Raw genomic sequence first — 8,135 nt, forward strand, 5'->3', positions numbered from 1 at the left:
TCTTATGTGAGTATAGGTACCATTGCTTTCTTTTGGTTTCACTACTATAGAATATCTTCTTCCATTTCTTCACTTTCAGCCCATGTCACTTTAAAGCTGAAGTAAGTCTTTTGTAGGCAATATATAGTTGGGACTTGCTTTTTATCCAACCAGCCAACCTATGCCTTTTGAATGCAGAAGTCATTCCATGTGCATTCAGAGATTATTGATAAGTAAGGACTTACTAATTGTTTTCTAGTGTTTTGTAATTTTCTTTTTCCTTCCTTCTCTCTTACTGGTCTTCATTATGAATTGCTGAATTTCCATTGTGGTATGCTTTGATTTTCTCTTTTTTATGCATTGATTGTAGGTTTTTGCTTTGTGGTTACCATGAGGCTTATATTAAAACACCTAATAGATACAACAACTTTATGTTAACAACTCAGCTTTGACTGCATACAAAAATTTCCCCCTTTTACTTTCCCCTTTATGGTTTTGATTTCCATAACTTACCTTTTTTCATGTTGTGTATTCATTAACAAATTCTAGGTAGCCATAGTTATTTTTAATAATTTTGTCCTTTAAGCTTTATACTACAGGTAAGTGGTTAACATACCTCTACATTGCAGTACTACAGTATGATGAATTTGACTCTATACTTACCATTTACCAGTGTGTTGTGTATTTTCAGCTGTTTTTGTGTTGTTAATTTGCATCCTTTCATTTCAGAATGAAGAACTTCTTCCAGCATTTCTTGTAAGATAGGTCACTAGCAAAGATGAAATTTCTCAGCTTTTGTCTTTATCTCTCCTTCCTTTCTAAAGCTCAACTTTGCTGCATATGGTATTCTTGGTCAGCAGTTGTTTTTGTTTTTGTTTTTGTTTTCTTTCATACTTTTTATATCATCCTATTTTCTCCTGGTGTGTAAAGTTTCTGCTGAGAAATTGCTGGTAGATTTATGTAGATTACTTTGTAAGCTATACACTTCTTTTATCTTGCAGCTCCTAAGATTCTTTCTTTGTCTTTGACATTTAACAATTGTATTATATAGTGTGTCTTAGAAAAGATTTCTTTAAGACAAGTTCATTTGGGGACCTATAAGCTTCATGAATTTGGATATCCAAATCTCTCCCCAGATTTGGGAAGTTCTTGGACATTATTTCTTCAAGTGAGCTTTCTGCCTCATTTTCTCTCTTCTGGGATTTTAGTAATTCACAGATTGTTTCTTTTGGTGGTATGCCATAGAACACATTTCTTCACTTTTATTTTTCATTATTATTATTATTATTTTAATTCTAATGACTGGTTAATATCAAAGGTCCTGCCTTCCAATTCATACATTGCTTCTTTTGCTTGATCTATTCTACTGTTGATGCTCTCTATTGCATTTTTCAGTTCATTCCTTGTATTCTTCAACTCTAGAAATCTGTGTGGTTTTTTCACAATTTCTATCTTTGTTAAATTTCTCTTTTGTTTGTGTAGTGATTTTTCAGATTTTGTTGTATTTTTTTTTCTGTGTTTTCTGGAAGCACACTGAATTCCTTAAAATATCTTAGATGATGGCATTAAGGAGGGCACATGCCATGCTGAACACTGGGTGTCATACACAACTAATGAATCAATGAACCCTACATCAAAAACTAATTCTGTACTATATGTTGGCTATTTGAATTTGAAAAAAAAAGAAAAGAAGAAAAAAAAAAGGTCTTAGGTATCTTTTGACATTCTGCTCTTTGCCCCATGCCCTTCTGTTTTTTCTCTCTCATTCTCCAATGGAAGTGGTGGGGAAGACAGAGGCAGAAGCAACCATGTTGGCTGCACTAAATAATATCCCAGCTTGGGGACTGGACTTCTTGTGAGTCTCTGCCCTCAAGAGGACTGGGGCCTCTGGCTTTCCAGGACCAACAGTCCCTGCCATTGACCCTGAGAGGAGAAGGAGAAGACATTTTTGCTGCCTAACCACATCCCATTTTCCTCTTCACTAATCTTACTGATGCTATAGCTGATTATGGCAGTGTTCCCTCTGCCCCATCTTGGAGTAGGTTCCAGCACGATCATTCAGCAGGCATAGTCCCACTGCTGCCCAGGAATTCTGTCTAATTCTCCCTCCCTAGCTGGTAAAGCAAGGACCATAGAGCTGTGGAGGCCCAAACCACAGCAGTGGCAGAGCCACCTCCCAACCTAGGAGGCTACATGCATAATGAAGATTAATGTCTGAAGATGGGGAAGGTCTTATTAATCCAGACCTAGAGAGAACAGTAGGACAGCAAAGGCTGTGAAGTAGGCTGAGGGCAGGAAGAACAGAGCAGATGACCAGTAAACTCAAAGCCAGTGAGACCTTAAATTTCATACCCCAGTGCTATTACCTTAGCCAAAAAGAAAAGGCTGCTTTTCATGAGCAGATCCTGATCACTGAAGTGAAACTGAGACAAGTGACCCTGAAAAACCTCCATTCTACTATAGGGAAGTTATCCAACACTTTTAGCTTTGATACCATGTATGATGCCACTTCCAAACACACAGACTTATCTGTTGAAACCATGAGGCCCCTGGCGACTTCAGGGGCCACTTCAGGGCTTCAGTGGCATGATGTTTGCTTATTGTCAAATGAGAACTGGCAAGACTGACACCAGGCAGGGGACTTGGGTGGAGCCTGAACTATGCAGGGTCATCCCCTATGCCTTTGAGCACATTTTTACCCATTCCGTATGCTCATAGAACCAACATACCTGACCCATGACTTTTGCATGCAAATCTACCCAAATTTCAAGACCTGTTCACCCAGGAGCCCAGTAAGAGGTCAGAAATGAAGTCAAACCCAGATAGGCATCTAAATTAAGAACCTCTTCACCTTCATCACCAAGAACATCAAGGAGATCTAACTTGCCATAAACCCAGGGAACCAGACCCAGGTGGTGGGCAGCACACATATGAATGAGGTCAGTTTCCACCCCATGCCATCTTCATCATCACTACAGAATGTACATGGCTTTGATGGTCAGGAACACATCCATTTGGGCAATATCAACCTGGTAGACATGGCTGGCTGTAAGATGTAGAACAAAGCAGGCCCCAACATGGCTGGAAGGACAGCCACATAGTCCACAAGTAGTTGTGGTGGTGGAGGTTGTGGTAGTAACAGAGAAGCCAAAACAAGTCTCCCAAATCAACCTCTTACTGTCTGACTTGGCAACATAACCACTGAGGAGCAACAGGAGTACCCACGTCCCCTACCAGGACTCTAAGCTAACTTCGCTGCTCCAGGATCTTTGGAAAGGAACACCAAAACCATCATGGTGGCCACACTGGGTGTGGTATTATGGCTACTGTGAGAACCTCTCTATTCTTCTATTCTGCACTTTACCAATCAGCCAAGTATTTCAAAAAAATGCCCTAAATAAATGAGTACCCCCAAGGACACACTTCTGCAGGAAAAAACTCTTCATCTGAAGAACCAGCTGGAGAAAAAGGGGTTACTGGCAAAGTGACTCTGGAAGAAGAGCACCACCAAAAAAAAAAAAAAAAAAAAGCTGTCAGCCTGGCAGAGTATGATGAATGGCTAGTAATTGAAACTTTGGTGACTAAAGAGGAGGATGACAACCACAATCGCCACCCACTCCAGTCAATCTTGGAGCTAGCCTTAGATAAGAATATGGAAAATTACCTGCAGGGAAAGAAGGAGTGGCTGGAGGAGGAGAAGGTGACCATCCAGGATGTCTTCATCTGGGTGAATGAAGAGAATTAAAAGCTTCTGGCAGAGGAGAAGATCCTGGAAGATCTACAGCAGGAAAGGCAGGCTATAGAGCTGCTCAGAGTCAAGTACAAGGCCATGGAGACCAAGCTGCAGATTAAGGACAGGAAAAAAATTGTTGTTGGAACTGAAGATTCAGGCAATTGTTAAGCAGAAATGCCATGAGCAGGAGATGATTATCTGAGATGAGGAGACCAAGGAGCTCCAGGACACCTCCATGTTCCATCCATGCAGCAGATGGTGGAATCATAACCAAGAAACAAGAAGCTCTATGCCAAGCTGCAGGTGAAGGCAGAGATCCAGGACCCACATGATGAGTACATTTGCATGTGGCAGGATTTGGAGGAGGCACAGTGTGAGCACATCCAGGAACTGAAGCTCAAGTACCTTAGAGAATTTCATCTCCCCTAAAAAGAAGAACATGATTATGAACCAGCATTGCCAGGCTGAGAGGAGGAGCAGTGAAAGTTTTACCACTTGTGCCAGCTGTAGTCAGTAACAGCCAAATGAAAAACCAGCCAGCATCTGCAGTAGTAATGCGAGAGGTCCGCCAGCCAATATCATCAGCAACAGGGTCCCACCCCACACACAGGACTGAAAACACGCTTTGGGAGTTGGTGTGTCCCCACCAGCTGTGTTTGACATGAAATTCTCCCATGACAAAAAATAAGATCTCCATGTACTACACATGGAGAGTTTCATGCATTTGGACAGCTTTCTGGAAAAACCTTCCATATCTAAAATCTGAAAGTCCAGATCCTGGTGCCAGAGTCCTCAGCGCCACCACCTCAGCAGCCTCAAAGTCCTCACTAACTGCCACTCTCCACCACACATGCCTTGCTGGCCTCCACCACTCTGTGCTCCACCACCGTGCTAGACCGTGGGTGGCAATCTTCAGTCAGGCTGCCAATCCCACATGTTCCTGGGATGGGGCAGCCAATCCTGGATTATCTCATTACCCCTTCGCGTGTGTGTGTGTGTGCAGTGTGTGTGTGTGCGTGTGTGCGTGCACACACATCTCTGAGACAGTGAGAATTTGATCTGGAAACTATGTCTCTGGCTGCTCTTTTAGTCCCTTTTATTTAATTAATGGTCTTTATTCATGGGGATCAGTTGGCATAAGAGAGATGCTCTCATCTGAGCTGTCAGAACCTAATAAAGTCACTTCATAGCCTCCTTTTCCTCTTGACTTTAACCTCCATCCCCAAATTGGACCTCAAGCTCCTCCTGTTGGCCACTTCTAGAAGGGAAGGTGGCCTGTGCTTGGAAAGAAAGTACTTTATTCTGTCCATCCTAGGATGTCCATTCTGACATCCTAACAGTATTAGTCCTATGCTCCCAGTGGAGAGATCCTCCTCTTCACTTTTTGGGCCTCAGACAACCTATTCCAGCTTCTTGGGCTCCTTTTCAAGGACTTAAATGACCACACCCACACAACCCAGGCTCTTCAGCTTTGGCAAGAACTCATGATTTCCCAAACTCTATTTTCTACCCACCTTCCCAACCAGTGACTGGCTCCTGAGGACCTAACGGAAATGTAACAGCAATTGGGACAACATGGGTAGGTGTTAAGGGAAATTCCACCTTGGAGTCCCTTTGTTTCTGCTCCCCTGAGAAGTAATTTTGATCAACAAGTGATCAAGCTAATTCCCCATTCTTTGAGATGCTGCTCCTTCCTGCTTTGACCATGTTCTCTGGAGCCATTTAGATCTTAGCTTAGTGGTAGGGAGGGATGCCATTTTACCCCTAGCTAAATATAGGTACTAAAATCTGCCTCGCCACCCCATTTATCACAGGAGACAGAGAACCAGGCAAAATCTGCCAACTTTGCCCAATTACCCATTTGCAAATCTCACTTTTTAGGTACTGCTTTATTGAAAATTGGCCCTTTCTTCAGCATTGTGCAAACTGAGCTCTAGGGAAGTACTCCCCCTCTCCTTTGTGATAACACTAAATGTCTCCAGGTATGTCTAGTGAGAAGTAAATTTTTAGGGCAAAAAAGGGAGGCAAGGGTGGCAAAGACAATAGCTGGAGGGAGAGGTGCAGGTTTGTGCTCTTGGACCGGATGCAGGTTCAGACTTGATGCTGATGTGAGGGTATGTGGTGATCCTGAGGGAACACCCACATGGTATTATATCATTGGGATAATAGTGAAAGGTCCCCATGTGCCTTCTTCAGGGACACTGAGTAGCAGGCATCTCTGTGAGTGGCACTTACCATTGACAGACAGAGGTCCAGACAGATGGGCTTGTCCTGTTGGACATCAAATGGAACGATGGTATGCCCTATCAGGGCTTTGGATTCAGCTCCCAGATCTCCTAGAGTCTCCTTCCTTGAGTCAGTGAGAGAGAGACAAGCAGAGCTCCCCAGAAGGTCAAGTACCTCTGGCCCCCCTTCAGGCAGAGGCCTCCTTTTGCATGTTATGCCTTAAGGCATTCATCTCAGAATCTGTGCATTCTGAGACCTGCCAGGCCCACTGGCATTTCCAAACAAAGAAACTAACAAGACATTTTGGATTTCCCTAATGATTTGTCATTAATTGAACTCCATTTATCTGAATCATAGGTGTATGATATACTCATAACCATTAAACTAATTCCATGAAGACTTCAAAACAAAACAAAAATGTAGAATTCCTAAAAATGTTATTTTTCTGTATAATAAACCTATTAGTAATTACTAATAGATATAATTAAATTACCTAAAATTTAAAAGTATATTTAAATTACTTTTGTGCTTCCTATCTATATAATTGTCAGTGGCTCCATATAGCCTTGAGTAAAAGTGGTAAATAGTTTTGTGGATTGCAGTCATCTCCAGCACAGATGATGCAATACATAATTATTAACGTCCACATAGTTTTTATTACATTTAATGAATTATACAGGTAGAATACCATGTTAGATGTTATTCAGTGTATTGAGGATGATATTCCTTATTTCACTCTTTTAGAAAATACATAACATAAGATAATGTTGATATTATAACATACATTTTCCAGTGTGTTTCTTCTGACCAAACAATTAAGGAATTGTCCAGGCATATTCATTGCATGCATCATTACAAAGTTGGCATATGGTATTTAATCTATGAGTGAGAACAAGGTATGTCACCTGGAATAAAGAAATATGTACTTTGGCCTTTAAAGCAATCTTTACAAAAGACTCAGAAAATCCTAAGACTTTTGCACTAATCTTACATGGAATGCAAATAACATTTGTAAGGTTGTTCTGCTTCAGGACAAAGCATTTTTGATCTAATGTTAAAACTGGACAACAATACAAAGGTTGGACTGAAGGCTCTTAAACACACAATACATTTTATGGATTTCACATGTGCTTTAAATATTTGTATACAGCATTAGGACATGACTTTAAATTGTTAAAATGCGTTAGTTTATCTTATCTCTACATTTCAGTATATGACACATTTAGCTATGTGATCTTAATATTTTGTCTCCAATTAATATACTCTGGTTATGATTTTTCTTTTGTAAATTATGAGTTATCCTGTTACACCATATATACATAGAGTTGCATGACATTATGCATATATTTAGAATCCATTAAGTGTTATTATATTCTGATACCAATAAATATTTTTCATTAATACACAGATCAGTTAGGATATTTGCAGGTGTAAAGGATAGCATTAAATCTCCAACCAGCTTACATAAAATCAGTTAATTTATCTTTATGTTATGACAGAAATGACTACTTAAACTTGTAGATTTACAATGGTGCTTTAGCTGACAATTAAGGAATAATAAAAGCTAACCTCCTCCCTCGGTATCCGTCTTTTTTTTTTTTTTTTTTTTTTTTAATTTTTTTATTTTTTATAAACATATATTTTTATCCCCAGGGGTACAGGTCTGTGAATCACCAGGTTTACACACTTCACAGCACTCACTAAATCACATACCCTCCCCAATGTCCATAATCCCACCCCCTTCTCCCAAACCCCCTCCCCCCGGCAACCCTCAGTTTGTTTTGTGAGATTAAGAGTCACTTATGGTTTGTCTCCCTCCCAATCCCATCTTGTTTCATTTATTCTTCTTCTACCCACTTAAGCCTCCATGTTGCATCACCACTTCCTCATATCATGGAGATCATATGATAGTTGTCTTTCTCTGCTTGACTTATTTCGCTAAGCATGATACGCTCTAGTTCCATCCATGTTGTTGCAAATGGCAAGATTTCATTTCTTTTGATGGCTGCATAGTACTCCATTGTGTATATATACCACATCTTCTTGATCCATTCATCTGTTGATGGACATCTAGGTTCTTTCCATAGTTTGGCTATTGTGGACATTGCTGCTATAAACATTCGGGTGCATGTGTCCCTTTGGATCACTACAATTGTATCTTTAGGGTAAATACCCAATAGTGCAATTGCTGGGTCAT

General features: G+C 40.6%; 1 pseudogene; it reads left to right on the top strand.

Annotated features, from left to right (window-relative positions):
* The first annotated feature begins 2,288 nt into the window (after positions 1 to 2,288).
* LOC131835546 (kinesin-like protein KIF3C) lies at positions 2,289 to 5,649 on the top strand (annotated as a pseudogene).
* Positions 5,650 to 8,135: the final 2,486 nt, after the last annotated feature.

This window comes from Mustela lutreola, chromosome 1 (genome assembly GCF_030435805.1).
Source record: "Mustela lutreola isolate mMusLut2 chromosome 1, mMusLut2.pri, whole genome shotgun sequence".
NCBI classification, from domain to species: Eukaryota; Metazoa; Chordata; class Mammalia; order Carnivora; family Mustelidae; genus Mustela; species Mustela lutreola.